The 15,616-nt window shown below is 37.6% G+C and overlaps 1 long non-coding RNA gene across 1 annotated transcript in view; it reads left to right on the top strand.

Moving 5' to 3' along the window:
- The first annotated feature begins 462 nt into the window (after positions 1-462).
- Positions 463-15,616, top strand: part of LOC128073739 (uncharacterized) — a 28,118-nt gene continuing 12,964 nt past the window's right edge. Inside the window, exons 1-2 of the long non-coding RNA XR_008202862.1 lie at positions 463-550; positions 13,980-14,052. This is a non-coding gene — a long non-coding RNA (uncharacterized LOC128073739). The remainder of the gene's footprint in view (positions 551-13,979; positions 14,053-15,616) is intronic.

Genomic DNA, 15,616 nt, shown 5'->3' with positions numbered 1-15,616 from the left:
GATATTTATAGCCATGAATGAGAACTACTGCATTAAAAACTTGAAGCTGAAAATGAAAAAAATAAACATGAAGAAAATTTTGTCAAAATCTAGGAAATATATAGAAAAAGAAAATGTTCTCCCCGCCTGAATCCTCTGCTTCTCATCAATTATCACAGGAGTATTACTTCACAGCTAAAATCATGTTACTAATTAAAATGTTTATAAATTCTTAAAATTGGTCTAAGCATTTACTCTTTGATTCTCTGCACTATGTGAACAACAATCCACATCTCTTCCTATCTTGGATTTTTATTCCACGGTGGTAAAAGCTCTGGAAATTGTGTTCTAAGGATCTAGTTAGTTTTAGAATGTACAGTTTAGGGATCTGTTCACATGGCATAAAAATTTTGTAAGAATATTCAATTTTGCCAAGAGATAATAACTTTATATTTGTTTCACTTTTTTTTTCTAGTATTCAAAGCTGGAGTAAGGGTCAACAACTGGATATAATTAAGCAAGCAAGCTACCACTGAGCAGTCAAGAGCAGTGCATCATTGTTCTCTGAAAAGTAAGTCAAATTTTTGTGCATGTTGTTACATGAACATTATCTTTATGTGAGGTAAATGTAGAAGAAAGGACTGCAGAGTAGGTGTATTTGTGTGGGAAGTAGCTGACATCAGTAAACTCTTTACCTGAGATAACTTTTCTAATGAATGCTGGTCATACCATTAGATTCATTGTAGAAACCCATCTGCAGTCTCAGTATTGGAAAAGTTGTAGTAACAATGTAGTACCATTATTAAGTTGTTGTTGCTGACCTTGCCAGTTTCCCTGCTGACTGATGACTTTGTGTTTTGCAGTACTTATGGTTGGTTAAATAAAAGTGATTTGTGTACTGTTCATGGATAGGACTCTTTGAGGAAAAGGTGAAAATACTTCTCATGTCAATGTACGGTTCTGGCTTTGTAGTAGCTAAGTATAATACATCACCTGGTTTGAAGGAAGAACAAATTTTGAAAGGTTTCATTTGAACTTGAACTTCTTAACATCATTACCTAAAAAAATCCAATGACTTACCAGGATAGCAACAAGTGGCTCATTTCTGAACCAAGAAAAATACTGGGAAGCCAGTTCAGATGCAAGAAAACCGAGGCTTTGAATTTTCTTTTACGATTAACAATAGAAACCGTTCCAGGAGAACGAACATCTTAAAACCAGAAACAGAAGTGGTACATTGGAAGTCATTTTTAGAAAAACCCTGGTAATGCAAGGCTGTGGTCTCTGGTGAGCTATGTGGCTTTGGGAAGGGCCACCCATGGGACTGCACTCATTTCCCAGGGGACTGAGTGGAGGCTGACAAACTGGTGCCAGGGTCCTTAGAGCTGCAGCCTCACTCCAGCAAGCCACCCACCAGCTGGCTTGCAGAGGGATGCAATGTAGCCCCTAGCCAGAGTGGCCAAAGTGGCCTCCTAGGAACAAAGTGTGGGGGATCTCCATACTTTGTCAGTGTTGCCTTTATGTCTTCTAACATTTCACTTTGTTCAAATTCATCACAAAAGATCCAAACCTTCCAGAAAATAGATTGGAGGGGCAGCAACAGGTGAATTTACCCAATGATCTGGTAAAACAGTTAATTGCTTTTGTAATAAGATCAAGAGGACAGAGTTGTCCTCATAGCTCAGTGAAATGAAGAGGATCATTGTCGTATGCTTCTGGCTGACTGCTAATGCCTTTAGATCATTCTGATCTAACTTCTTCTTAATTTATAATCCTTCTTCTTCATCTCTGTCTTGATGGATGAGTTGTCCCATGCCTTACCTCAGTTATGCCCTTAGGTGATGACTGATCTAGCTACCCTGATAATGAAAGCCAGTCATGCTGCTTTCTTTAAAATCAATGTACAAGGAGTTGCCTGCTTTTGCTTTCCCTCCTGAAAGGCTATTTGCTAGAGCAAAAGAACTAGCAGTGCAAGCAGTGAGTGTTCCCACTGTTTTTAAAATATACCTAAAATTTCAGACCTAAAAGAAAATTCTTTGTGTACTGATTACATTTTTGAAACTTTCTGTGCATATTTTTTATTTGAAGCACATGGTGAACATTCACTATTTTTTAAAAAATTGCACATTTAGAAGGTTAGATAGGAAATATGTACTGTCAATGAAAACAGAAAAGAATACCAACAGAGATAATGCCCTTCAGTATCTTGGAGAAAAAATAGGAAAAACGTGCATTTTACATAGGCAGAATAAAATAAGGTACTACTATGTAGTAGAATGTCTCTTCCTCACCTTTGAGAATATAATTCATCAAACTTTTGAAATTACGTTGCCAAAATTGTTTCTTTTTGACCACCTGTCTTAAATCGTTTCTCTAATGTGAAAATGTGCTTTCCTATCATTTGATTGTGACTCAATTACATCAGAACTTGTGAGGTTTCCTGAGAGATTTTTAACCCTTTAACCAATTTTACAATCTGTGAGTTATACTTCTAAATAAAAGAGTGAAAATATTTCTGTCTGGAAGAAAACTGCTTGGTCTAACAACAGGGAAATATCAGGCAGAGAAGGATGCAACCAAAAAGTAAGCAGTGTGATCATGATCTTGGGAACATCCTGCTGAAATCTGACCTTCAGTTTACCTTTTGGCTAAGGTGGGTGTAACAGCAGTCTCTTGAAAAGGAAAGAAATGTAAACTGAAGTCTGTGCATCTGCTCAAGTTCTGGCCCTATTCAAAAAGAGAAGAAATAATTGCTGTGGCTTGTAAAATTTTTTCCAATCCTTGAAAGCAAAGTCTAATGTCTAAAGAAAACACCTAAATTCTTCACTGCCTCTCTTTTTTGTGCACGCATGCACTTTACAAGGTTTACAGGTGGAGCAGAATATATGAAGCAGCATAATTATTTTTATTTCTGCAGCCATTCGGTCTCTTCTGAGATAAATTAGGCCACTATATAATCATCAGCTTCAGCATATGCATTGTTCAGCATGTTTCCAGTAGAACCTGTTTTTTTTTGTTCTGTTTTTGGTTTTTATATTTTTGTATGTGTGTGTTTGCTTGTACCTTTGTTTTTGTTTTGTTTGCATTTTCTTAGTACAGGAGAAACTCAAAATGAACTTAAGCACAGCACTTGCAAGGAATACTTTTTGAATGCACCTCACAGTGAGGGTGAAGGATGTCAAATAAATAGAAATGAGTCTTGATTTTACTGCAAACTAGAGTTTTGAAAACATCATTTCACCCATTTAAATTAAATACCCAAGGAATATGCAAATCAAGTTCTATTTGTGTGTATCAAATTTATCAGTCCAATGTGCACTTTATCATTTCTCTATAGCAAGAAGAGAACTGCAACACAAGCAAAGGTCTCAGAAACAGGTGAATCAATGCACTGGTATACATAAAACAAATTTAGGTTCGAGATTCTTTATCTAATTTATGCAAGCTTTTAAAAGGGATGAACATTAGTCATGGCAGTTTCAGGATTCACTTTAATACATATTTGATGAGCTTTGAAAATTCAGAAATTCTCTTTTATTTAGGCTTTTCTAAATACTAAAGCAGAATCAACCTTGGATTTAAAGGAATATTAGCTCTCTCCTCACATATTCTGTCTAGTCTTGTGAGAGCTGCCCATTGTATCCAGATACAACAGTTTCTTTAGCAGTGCTGAATCTTAGACACTAAAGACAGCCTCTCCTCAATGGGAGTTACTACAAGGGGAAAAAGAAATTTTCAGTGCGTCAGAGAGGAGACAATCTAATCCTCTTTGCTGGTACATCTGCTCTGGCAGTTTTGCTCTACAAATCAAAAGGCATTCCATTAATTAAAGTTCCTTTTTCTTTCATTTTTGTTCAGCTTCAGAAATGTGACCAGTATTTCAAAAGAAAAAGAAAAAAAAGACTTTCAGCCCACTTTAGTCACAAATAACCATCATCAAAATGTATACACTTTTTTCTATTTTCTTTCCCTTATTCTTTCTTTCTTTCTGTCCCTTTTTTTTTCCCTTTTCCCTTTTCTTTCCCTTTTCTTTCTTCCTTTCTTCCTTTCTTCCTTTTTTTCTTTCCCTTTCTTTTTCTTTTTTCCCTTTCTCACTCACTTCTTCTTTCATTCTTTCCTTACTTTCTCCTTTTGTAGAGAACCTTTTTTTTTTTTTTTTTTTGGCAAAGTACATTACATTCAGAGAGTTTTACAAAACAAAGCTTTCAGTTCTTGGTCAGCAACAAACTCATCTTTGTTCATGCAGCTCTATTAAGGAAAGAAGGCCAATTTTACGCAGGTTTCTATGGTCTACAGCACAAAGGCATCTATCTGCATGCAAGCTATCTGGCAGGCACACAGCAGACTGTGAGATCATCCATTTTAGCAATCACCAGCTGCAATGAGGAACTGTAAAAAATTATAAACTGGTTTATATAGTGTTTTTATTGTTCCAAAGAGGCGGTACTACAGATTTGTGCATTGTTTTGTGGACAGATAACAAGTGCAGCTAATGGGGTTCATATCTAGATCTGCTTTGCATTTTGCCCAGTGAGTATTGCTCTGTTTTGATTGGATACTAATGTCATCTGTCTTAAGCAGGAAGTGATGCTCGACTGCTTTATCCCTGGGGTTTCAACTGTTGTCTAAGGAATTCTGGTCCTTTATTTGATGGACTTTTACTGTGCCTTTGCAAGCATGCACTATTATTCCACAGTGGGTGGCCAACTATTTAGCACTTGCCAGTTGCATCATAGACTGCCCGTAAAGACCATGTACTGTAATTTCACAGCATGAAGAAAATGAGAATATTTTAGATGTTCCTGAAAGAGGAGGAAGAATTTATGAGAAGAAAACTTGGACTGAATCAGCGGAGATTTTATCTTAAAGGAGGAAAAAATGAGCACATTACTGATTTAACAACTCTATAGAATTTCAGAGGGTAACACAGGGAAGTCCAGCTCTTGCTTCTTTTACTGTTGGGCAATTCTAGGCAGCATGCATAAACTGAAGCACAGTGGACAGAACCCCTTTCAATCCAGTTCAGTTTGAATGGAATCTGTAGTGCAGATTGACAATGCAAATAAAGGGTCTGGGCCACATTTAGGTGTGGAGTCAAGTTGAATGGGTTGCTATATATCAGCATCCACTGGGAGGAACAAACATGAGTAGAGAAAGAGTTGACTAGAAAATGTTTTCCTGCAAGGCAGCATTCTGGTTACATACCATGACCATCTTACGAACAAACGAGCATGATACGGGTAGTAAAGCATTTTGGGAAATTGCATTACGTCAACTTGTGCAAGAAAAAAAATGCCTTTAGCTTGCTTTTATTGTTTGATTGCAAGGAAGCTGATGTCTCACTGAAGGAAAGAGTCTCAGGATTAATGCACTGTGCAGTAAAATTATCACTTCCCTAAATTCAAAGATTAAGAATACTTTCCCCATGTTAGAGACTTTCTCATGACTCTATTAATGCAATTCTAAAATCTCAAACTAAACTAAAAAAATTTCTGAAAATGGGTTTTCTTGGAAAACTATTATGATTTCTCATGCATAAAAGCATATTTCCCTGTAATTTGTCTATATTGTGGCTTTTTAAAAACTGAAATAACATTAAGGATGTGGAAGAAAAGAGAACAGTAGTCGTATTTCATGGGGTATGTGAGATAGATTTACCTGGTGAGTAAAAGCAACACAAGATTCTCCATTTCAAGCCTATTTAACTGAGAACTTTATTACATAAGAATATAAAAGATTCATAAGCTTTTGCTATCCAATACCAGCAGTTTGGAAACAATTAAATTCTGTAAATAGAGAACACTGTGTACTCTTCATTAAAGCATAGTATCCGATTGCATATAGTGCCAAATAGAAACTCACCATGTTCATGAAAACAAAATCTTTACATCCAGCATACTTTGACCTAACAAGTGTGATTGTGCAATCCAAGCAATGATTCTTCTGTATGTGCCTTTTGGATCACAGAGTCCTATCTTATATACAGAGCAGCACACTTAGTACAAATAAATACGTAATATTGCAGCAGAGAAGCTAGAATACCACAGAGGGTCACATTTACTGCTCTAAACAGGTGACTTTTTTTCTACCTTTCCAGATGAAATCCAGATTTCACCCTAGGATACGTCCATGCAGATGCCTTAGGCATTAGGAATGTATTACTGCTTTGCATTATTAATGACATTATTAATTGTATTAATTGTATTAACGTTAACTAGTCTCAACCCATGGCAGTAGATGTTGCATAAACAACTGAGAGAATTGTGTGTTTGAGAAAATGATTTCTCACTTTGCTTTTAGCATTTCTTGTAACAGCCAAAAAATAAGCCTTGTTTTGTTCCCAAATATGAAACAAAATTCATGCCTTCAGTAACACCTTTGTGAGTGGGTGAGAAGCGAGCCATATTTCAAATAAATTATTTAACCACCTACACAAGGTTTATATGGATGATTAACCTGTTAGTGGGTCTTTTCACTGAATGGTCTGGGTTAGAAGAGACCTCAATAATGATGAAGTTCCAACCCCCCTGTTACAAGGGATGCCAGCTGCTAGATAAAATACTAGATCAGATTGCCCAGGGCTCCATCCAACATGGCCTTAAACACAGCCAGGTAGAGGGCATCCACAGCCTCTAAGCAGGGCAAGCTGTTCCAGCACCTCATCACTCTTTCAGTAAAAAAATTCCCCCTGACAACTAATCTAAATCTCCCCTTCTTTAGTTTAAAACCATTCCCTCTTGTTCTATCACTACCTACCCTTGTAAAATATTGATTTCCATCATGTTTATAAACTTTCTTTAAATATTGGAAGACTGCAGCAAGGTCTCTCTGCAGCCTTCTGTTTTCTAGACAGAACAAGCCCAGTTCCTTCAGCCTGTCTTCAGGAGAGAAGTGCTCAAGCCCTTGGATCATCTTCGTGGCCCTCTGTACCCTCTCCAAAAGCTCCGTGTTTTTCCTATGTTGGGGGCCCCAGACTTGGATGCAGTACTTCAGCTGGGGTCTCAAAAAGGCAGAGCAGATGGGAACAATCACCTCCCACACACTGCTGGCCAACCCTCTTCTGATGGAGCCCAGTATACCATTGGCCTTCTGGGCTGCAAGCACACACTGCTAGCTCATGTTCCATCTCCACCAAATAGACCATCGTTCAAATCCACATCTCTCCCATTTAATAGATACGGATATGGTGGAGGACCATGTCAAAGACTCTGCAGAAGTCCAGGTAGATGGGATCATTTGTATTCCCTTTGTTCACTGATGTGTCACTCCAATATGGAAGGCCACCAGATTGGTCAGGCACAATCTGCCCTTGGTGAAGTTGTATGGGCCATCTTGCGTCATCCATTTGTCCCTCATATCCTCAATACATCCTCCTAGGCACAGAGTTGAAGCTCACGAGCCTGTAAGTTCTCCAGGTCCTCCTTTCTCTCCTTCTTGTAAATGGGAGCAATGTTTCCCCTTACCTAATCCCTGGGGACTTCGTCTGACAGACATAACTTTTCAAATAGGATTGAGTGGCTCAGCAACCACATCAGCCAGCTCCTTTAGGACTCTGGGGTGCATGTCATCTGGCTCTATGAGTTCGTCTTGGACTTGTTCTGCCCTTGAACTGAGGGAGGAGTTTGCTGCACCACTTTCCACCTAGAGATTCAGGGATGTGAGAATACTGGCTTCCAGTGAAGACTGAGGCAAAGAACTCATTGACTGCGTCAGTCTTCTTCGTATTTGTTATAGCCAGTTCTCCTTTCTCATTTAGCAGACGAGGTACACTCTCTTTGTCCTGTCTCTTCCAACCTATGTACCTGTAAAAACAACAAAAAGAGATTCTAAATCCTTCTCCAAGTTCAGTTCCATCTATGCCCTGGCTTTCCTGATCCTGTCATCTGAAATCCAGGAAGAAAAATAACTTCAGTGCAGAGTTAGAAAGTAGCATTCCTTTATTCCTTCCAATATGTACCAGACGACTTAAATCAAGTATAGCTCTCAGAATACAGGTTCTATACTTAAACAGTTAAGACATACATATGCAGTACATTGGCATACATATTCATTCTTTTCCAAAAACTCAATATATGTTAATGTCTCTCTGTTTATGTGTGATAGTGGACTCTGGTGGTCTTCAACCACTTTCTCCCCATTTTTCTGTCATGAGCTTAATCACAGTGACTTTTGTTTAACTTCCAGCTGTTTTTTCCAAATTTCACAAATTTCCATTGCTTGTTAGGCCATAATGAGAAATTTTCTATCTTAGTGCACTATAACCCAAAACAATATACAAGAATTCAAAGAAAAACGTCCTTGCACCTGGTGGATGCAAAGGTAAAAGTAGTCTATCCTGACTCCAGTGCTTCTGTGAAGCAGGATTGTTGAGAAAAAATAAGGCTGTTCACAAACCCAGCAAAGTCAAAATGGAAAGTTTTAGGACTAGCACTCACAGATTCCTTTTGCTAAACTAATACATTGGTCCTTAAACTAATATAATGATCCCCATTGCCAAACCAGTCTCTATCAATTCTATCTCTGTACTTGCATACAGCATCCTTATATCCTTCCAAGGTGACACATCCTTGCTTCCACTGACTGTACTTGTCCTTCTCCTCCCACAGTTTTACCAGCAGGTCCTTGCCAAACTATGCTGATTTCCTGTTTCTCCACCTGCTTTCTTATTCTGAGGGATGGAGAGATCTCGCATCCTCAAGGAGTAGCCAGCTTTGTTCCAATCCTTTGTATCTAAGGTCTTTCCAGGAGATCCTGTCCAACAATTCCTTGAACAACCTGAAGTTCACTCTTCTGAAGTTCAGGATCCTTTGCCATGCCCATGTTCCTTGAGATCATGAACTCAACCACAGTGTGGTCACCACAGCCCAAGCTGCCTCTGATCTTAATATCTTTAATGATCTCCTCTGCGTTGGTGAGCACTAGGTACAGAAACATTTCATCTCTAATCAATTTGTCCAATACTCGAACTAGAAAGTTATCGTCAGTGGACTCAAGGAGTCTCCTGGATGCCTTACAGCTCGCCATGTTGTCTTGCCAGAAGATACATCAGCAGTTGAAATCTCCCATCATGATGAGAGCCTGTGAATGAGAATCTTCTTGTCACTGAAGCAGGAAAGTCATATCAGCAGCCTTCTCTTGATCAGAGGGCCTGTAGTAGATTGCAACCACCAGTTGTCCTTTATTGGTCCCTTCCCTAATTTTAACCCACAGGCTCTCAGCCTGTTCCTTACTGTTCCTCAGAGGGAGCTCCTCACAGTCTATCTACTCCTTAACATAGAGGGCAACTCTACCACTTCTCCTACCTTGATTACTCCTTCTAAAAAGCTTACAGTCCTGGTGGTGTTCCAGTTGTAGGAATTATCCCACCGTGTTTCTGCAATGGCAATAAGATCACAGTTTCCTGAGTGCACCAAGGTTTCCAACTCCCCTTATTTATTTCCCATATGCATAGTAAGGAAAAAAACAAACAAACAAGGAATAGAAGATATCATCAGGCTTTCAGCAAAACATTATGTTTGGAAGAATATTAGAAGGAATCAGACTGCATAAAGATACTCGACATAATGTTCAATAGTACTGAAAACTTGAAGCTATTTTTAAGTATAACAGAAAAACCTTCTGTATATATTTGGCTGGCTCAGGCTTTCAACCAGCCACAAAGAGATTGTTGGAGGAATTTCTGAGTAAAATGCTATCTAGGATTTGAATCAAATATCTATCACGAACTCAATGTATATATTCTGAAGTCTTATTGACTTCATTTTCTAATGATAGAGTTACTACAACTTCATCTACTACACATCAGGTAGGCCTCTGTAGTAAACCACGTGCACACCATGGGAAGTAAGAATTTGACTGGACTTGCCTGCATATGAAGAGCCACATAAGACTCATTTGTCCAGTTGAGCAGTGTAAGCAGAACAGTTATCACTGCCCAGTGGATATGAGGTAATATAATGCTATAGACATCTTGAAGCTGTGGCTTCAATAGTATTTACGTTGCTAAGTGCTTATATTGTTTTTGAAAATGGGAACTCAACAACTCAAGTCATTTGGGTAATTTTGAAGATTCAAACTTCAGATGGTAGTGCTTTCCAGATTTACAAAAAGGGATTTGTCCCAAACTTTTATGTTTTGATGATTTCTGCAGTGTTGAAGGATCCATTTTAATTTTTTTTCATTGCAGTTACACACTGTAAAGACCTTTGGATAATAACCCATACCTTCTTTGCAATATAGTATCCAGGAATGGAACAAGGACTCTTCAAATAAGAGGAAGGCTTCATTTCTTGGAGATTTCTTGCATGATATTTTCAATTCCATGGGAGTGGGTAGGCAAGAGAAAACCAATATCCTGATTTATTTATTTTTCCCTCGAATCCAGTGTTTCTGTCTGGAGCCCAGTAGTCAGTCCAGTTTGTTCTTTTCTACTTGATCACAGATGCATTTTAATGAGCAACAAAAGAGTAATAGCTGCAAGGTATCAAAAGAGTATTAAATACACCCTGTTCTCTTAGTCTGGTGAAGACAAAGATGTGGGTATCTAGATAATGTTTTTTGCACCTGTAGGGAAAGGCAGTGGCAGATAACCAGTTCTAAATCACCCAAAGGTTGATGGTCACAATCCAGTAAAATAAAGAGTTGCTTAAGGGCCCCAAAGATGAGTACTCACCAAAAATTCCAAAAGGAGGGCAGCCAGCCTTTAAATGAGTTTTAGGGAGGGGTGCAGCCTGATTCTGGTTGCACAGTTGAATTGCTTTCATCTGTGCTCCCAAGGCTGGCTATGTCCCTTTACCAGGTGCTCAGTCATTGTTTTAGGCTGTGACTTAGTAATTCCCATACAGCACCATCAGTTATGTTCAAATAGATACAAACTTAGAGATTACTGGCCATAAATAAATGTCCATAAGGCTAATATAAGAATGTAGAAAATCAAGGCTGATTTATTAAAAAGGGGAAAGGAGTGTCCAACTAATTGCATGTTTAGGATTCTTTTCAGGTCTGAAACAATCTGTTACTTCAGTCTTTAACAATCTGTTATCCCTTAGGTAATAGGGACTGATACACCATGACAACGTTTGGAGGGCAAAAAGGTAGTGTCTCCAAATGATATCTTAATTTACAAAAAATTCTTTGTCATTGTCAGTTGTTTCAATATAAAAAGCAATCCATTCATTTTTGGTGTGTACCTAATACAGCATAGTTTACATTTTTAATTTATTTAACACTAGATACGCTCTCCTTTTTGTACAAGTATGGAGAGCAAAGAATTATATACTACTATTCAAGACCATCTAGTTCAAGATGTCTGATCAGAGCAATCTCGTGTTCTTTTGGGAAATCTTAAGAAATTTTGTATCAATCTTTTTCCTCATTGGGAATTTGCAGAAATAGATTTAAGGAAGATTGTGTGTCTGAAATCATGAAGAGTTCACAACTAAAGCTCAAATAGCATGGAACTTATAATTCCTTCCCAAGCAGAAGTGTTAAAAATTCTTCATTTCAGATTTGCTCTTGCCTGAAAGGGCAGCCTTTCAAGGGATGCGACTAGGTTCAGAAAAGGGCTTTCACAGGACCATTGCAGACTAGAAGAGGATTTTCTTGTCACTTGATTGTTCTGTTTCCAAATCTGCTTTTGATAGGCATTATGAAAGGTTTTTCAAGACTATCTTGATTGTGGGATATTTCACATTCATATTCTGTGAATCAAAAAGTGCCCTTGGACCACTGATTTTTTTAAAACTAGCTTAGTTATTCTTCACTTACTTTTGGCTTACTGGAGTTTCATGATGTCTTCACAGTAGAACTTACTCTTTCTCCCACTCACAGTACTGTGCTTTGCAATGGTCATATTGCTGCCAAAAATTATTTCTTCCACACTGTCAGGCAACAGAGCACATATTTATGCAGCAGCTTGACAGCACTGTGGAGGGAGTGGGAGGCTTTGATGTGCATTTGGAGAATTAAAACTAAAAAAACCTTTCTGAAACTACTAAGGGGTGTTTTCTAGAGTTCTAATTACTATCAATAAAACTAAATACACAAATACTAAAACTTTCATTGCAATGAACAGGGCATGATATTTCCATTCTTTATTTTCTCGCAGTGAAGACATTACTTTAAAACAACCTACATTTGCCACCATTTATCAAAAAGGTAACAGAGTTTATAAAGCGTTCAGATGTTACAGTAAGGGACTTAAATTTAGTTTGATAACTGATCTAAAGGAAAATAAAAGTGGGACTTGAATATATATATATATATATAAATATACACATGTTTAGATACAAATATATGCATGAACACAACAAGGAGAGATCAGTAGATACGATCACTGTCTTTAATCAATGAGGCAAAGGAACTGTCTGGAAGATAAAACATAATTAGACATAGATTATATATTTCTAATAGTCAAGTTAATTTTATTGGAACAAAACTATTAGGATAATCATGTCTGACTCAGAATTCACATCTTTCTGGTATACTTGAGACAAATTTGCATTATTATAGTATAATATACTATAATATAGTGGTATCAATGATCTACAATCTCTCTTGGCTGTTAAACAATAGATTATACATTATCTGTTATATATTTTTTTATATACACAATATATAACATTGAATGAATGACAGAATCATAGAATGCTTTGGGTTGGAAAGGACCATAAAGATCATCCCCCCATTTTTAATCTTCATTAGTAGTGCCATAGAGATGAGCTCACCTTTTTTGTGATATTTATTTCTTCATCATGCTTTGTCTACTCCAGGGACTTGGACTTGGTGATTTCTAGAGGTCCCTTGCAACCTCTGCAGTTTTGTGACTTGATTTTTGAAACAGTTTGCACATGCAGCTGCCATAGACTCAAGTAAAAGTTGTCAACATTCACTTCTAAAATCTGGCTACTATGTTAGGATGCAGTTATCTCACTGATGCAGAATGTGATACACAAACAAACAGAATACATTGTTCCTTCTCTTAAACCTCACATCACTGCATAAGCAATTCCTGTTACCCATTAAGAGTTGAACAAGCAGTTTCTGACTCAATCTTCATACCACCAGGAGACTTCAAAAATGACTCACGGCCAGTAGCATTTGGAATTTGAGATGAAATGAGGCTTCTACATTTGACATCAAATAGCAAATAAACTGGATTATAAAATGCTAAGCAATGACAAAGTTTTTGATCTTTGTGTTTACGTGTGCATATCAACCATCTCAAATGAAGGTGACTCAAATTCAACAGACTTTGTAAAATTACAGAAGAATTGTCATATCAATGTAGTTCTAGCAGCAGGTTAAGACTCAAGGTAGTCTTGCATAAAATAATACTGGAGGAAGAACTGTCAATTTGCTTTGGTAATTCATGGAATTCAGTACCCAGCTGGTTACAAACCTTATGACAATATAAAAACTTCTGAGTTTGGACAAAGAAAAAGAAGTTTCTTATCCTGGAAAATTATTAAATCCTTTAGAGAAGAGCCATTTGAATGGGAGGTAAAAAGCAAGACAGAAAAAGCATATGAATGAAGCCTTGGAAAAGTATAGTGGTAAAACTGGAGCTTTGAGAGAAGATGCAGTACTGGAGAATGGCGAGAAAGAAATATTCTCAGTAGGCAACTGAAAACTGCTAAGAGTTGGTTAGGAGGGGATGGCAGACATACTCCAGGACAAAGGGAAGCAATTTAAACAGCTCTTTGGAGATTTGAAGGCAGCCCTGGCTCAGTTCTGTGATAGTAAAAATTATTAAAAATAAACCTTTTGTGAATTATTGTAGAGAGAATTTTGCATTGGGCTTACAATGGCTGTGTAAGTTAAACTCTTGACTTGTGGCTTGTGATGTGACTAGAACTTCTTGATGGGATACAAAGCTACACCTTGCAGTAGCTGGTTGTTCATTACAAATGTAACTAACTTCAGTGCATATAAATATTTAGTAGCTTTTATTACAATACATCATAATCAATTCATTGTTCTAATGGCTATTTCACTATCAGGCAAAGAATACGGAACTTAAGCTATGAAGATAAGACTGAATAAGTGATTGTTCGAAGGAGCATTTATTCAGAGGTAGGTCTATAAAACAGATCAGAGCACAAAATGTACAAACAGTTGAAATACTGACACCATCTATGAGAGTACATTCAAAGTTTAGCAGATTGCTGATGACTAATCTCTTGTTTTTCCAAATCAAAGTGGGTGATCATACATGGCATCACGAAGTTGTCTCCTGAGTCAGAGCAGTACTACAGAGAAAGCAAAAAGTTCACATCAAACATATACTCATTTTATTGACAAATTCTAAGCAATTCTCTGCTTTGGAGAGCAGTACCTTACTACATCTCCCTCGGCCTGCTGGCCATGCTTCTTTTGATGTGGCCCAGGATACCATTGGCTTTCTGGCTGTGAAGGCACACTTCTGACTCGTGTCCAGCTTACCATCTCCCAGAACTCCCAAAAACTTTTGTAAGCCCAAGTCAGGGCTGTGCACCATCCTTTTGTCCCCCAGCTGGTACTGACAGTGGGGTTGCCTTGATCCAAGTGCAAGGCCTTGCACTTGGATTTGTTCAACCTCATAAATTTCTCCTGTGTCCACTGCTCTAAGTCAAAGACTGTATATTCAAAGATCTTAGAAGCAAAGAACAAACCTTGAAAGTTTTAAATAAACTAGCTAGAATGCAGGGAGAACACAAAATGTAATTCAATTTGTTATTGGAAAAAAAAAAATAGTGCTGAGGTCAATTTTCCATCAAATACCAGATGCCTCTTCTGGTTTTCTTAAAAGGCTTGTAAAGTGCCATGCCATTAGAAAGTAAGGTAATCAGCCTTATTTTACAGGTTTGGATATAAGGAATGCTTCTAAATGTTCAAAGAGCACAAACTGATTTTGAATTCAAAGTCATGTAAGACAGTGGTTCGTAATCCTTTAGAAGTAGCATAATAGAGTACTGAACAATCTCTCAGGAAAACCAGATGAATTTTGTAACTTAATATGTCTTTTTCCATCTATATTCCAAAATGTGGTACAAGTCAGTATAAAATAGCTATGGATGAACTAGATACAAGGTGAGCTGTAGCAATTCTACCAGTGGCAAAGCAATAAAGTGACTTCATATTCCCTTCCCTTCTAGACTCATTCAGTTAGCCTTATACTGTTGCCAATAGACAGCAACATAATGGAACTGTTCTTCGCTTCTTCGTGATCTGATAGGATTTTGCAGGTGATTTTGTCTATTATTATATCACCTCTTTTCCTTAAATCCCATTAAATATTTTGCAGACATTTCATAGCCTATTCCAAACATGGTTTGACTTTGTACTATATTTTTGTCCCCATTTTTCTGTTTTCTTATGCAGCTTCATAGCCGGAGAAATCCCTTCTCCTCAGCTCTCCATAGGCACTATTGGCTTAATTGTCCAAGAGAAGAGTGAGTATGCAGTTGTTAATATAGAAGCAGTCAAAGGTAATTAGATAAGGCTGTTGGATACAAATCAAATATTTGACAACCAACAGTGCCACTGTGACTTTGAAGTGAAAGGGAGAGAATTGCAGGTGCTGAACACTGAACATCAGGTGGTCTCAGAATTTATGCTCATCAGAGATGAACTGCTATGCTCTATATGAGGTGAAGGA

The sequence above is a fragment of the Tympanuchus pallidicinctus genome, unplaced genomic scaffold, assembly GCF_026119805.1.
Source record: "Tympanuchus pallidicinctus isolate F22 unplaced genomic scaffold, pur_lepc_1.0 scaffold8, whole genome shotgun sequence".
NCBI lineage: Eukaryota > Metazoa > Chordata > Aves > Galliformes > Phasianidae > Tympanuchus > Tympanuchus pallidicinctus.
This window is presented reverse-complemented; position numbering and strand designations above follow the sequence as displayed.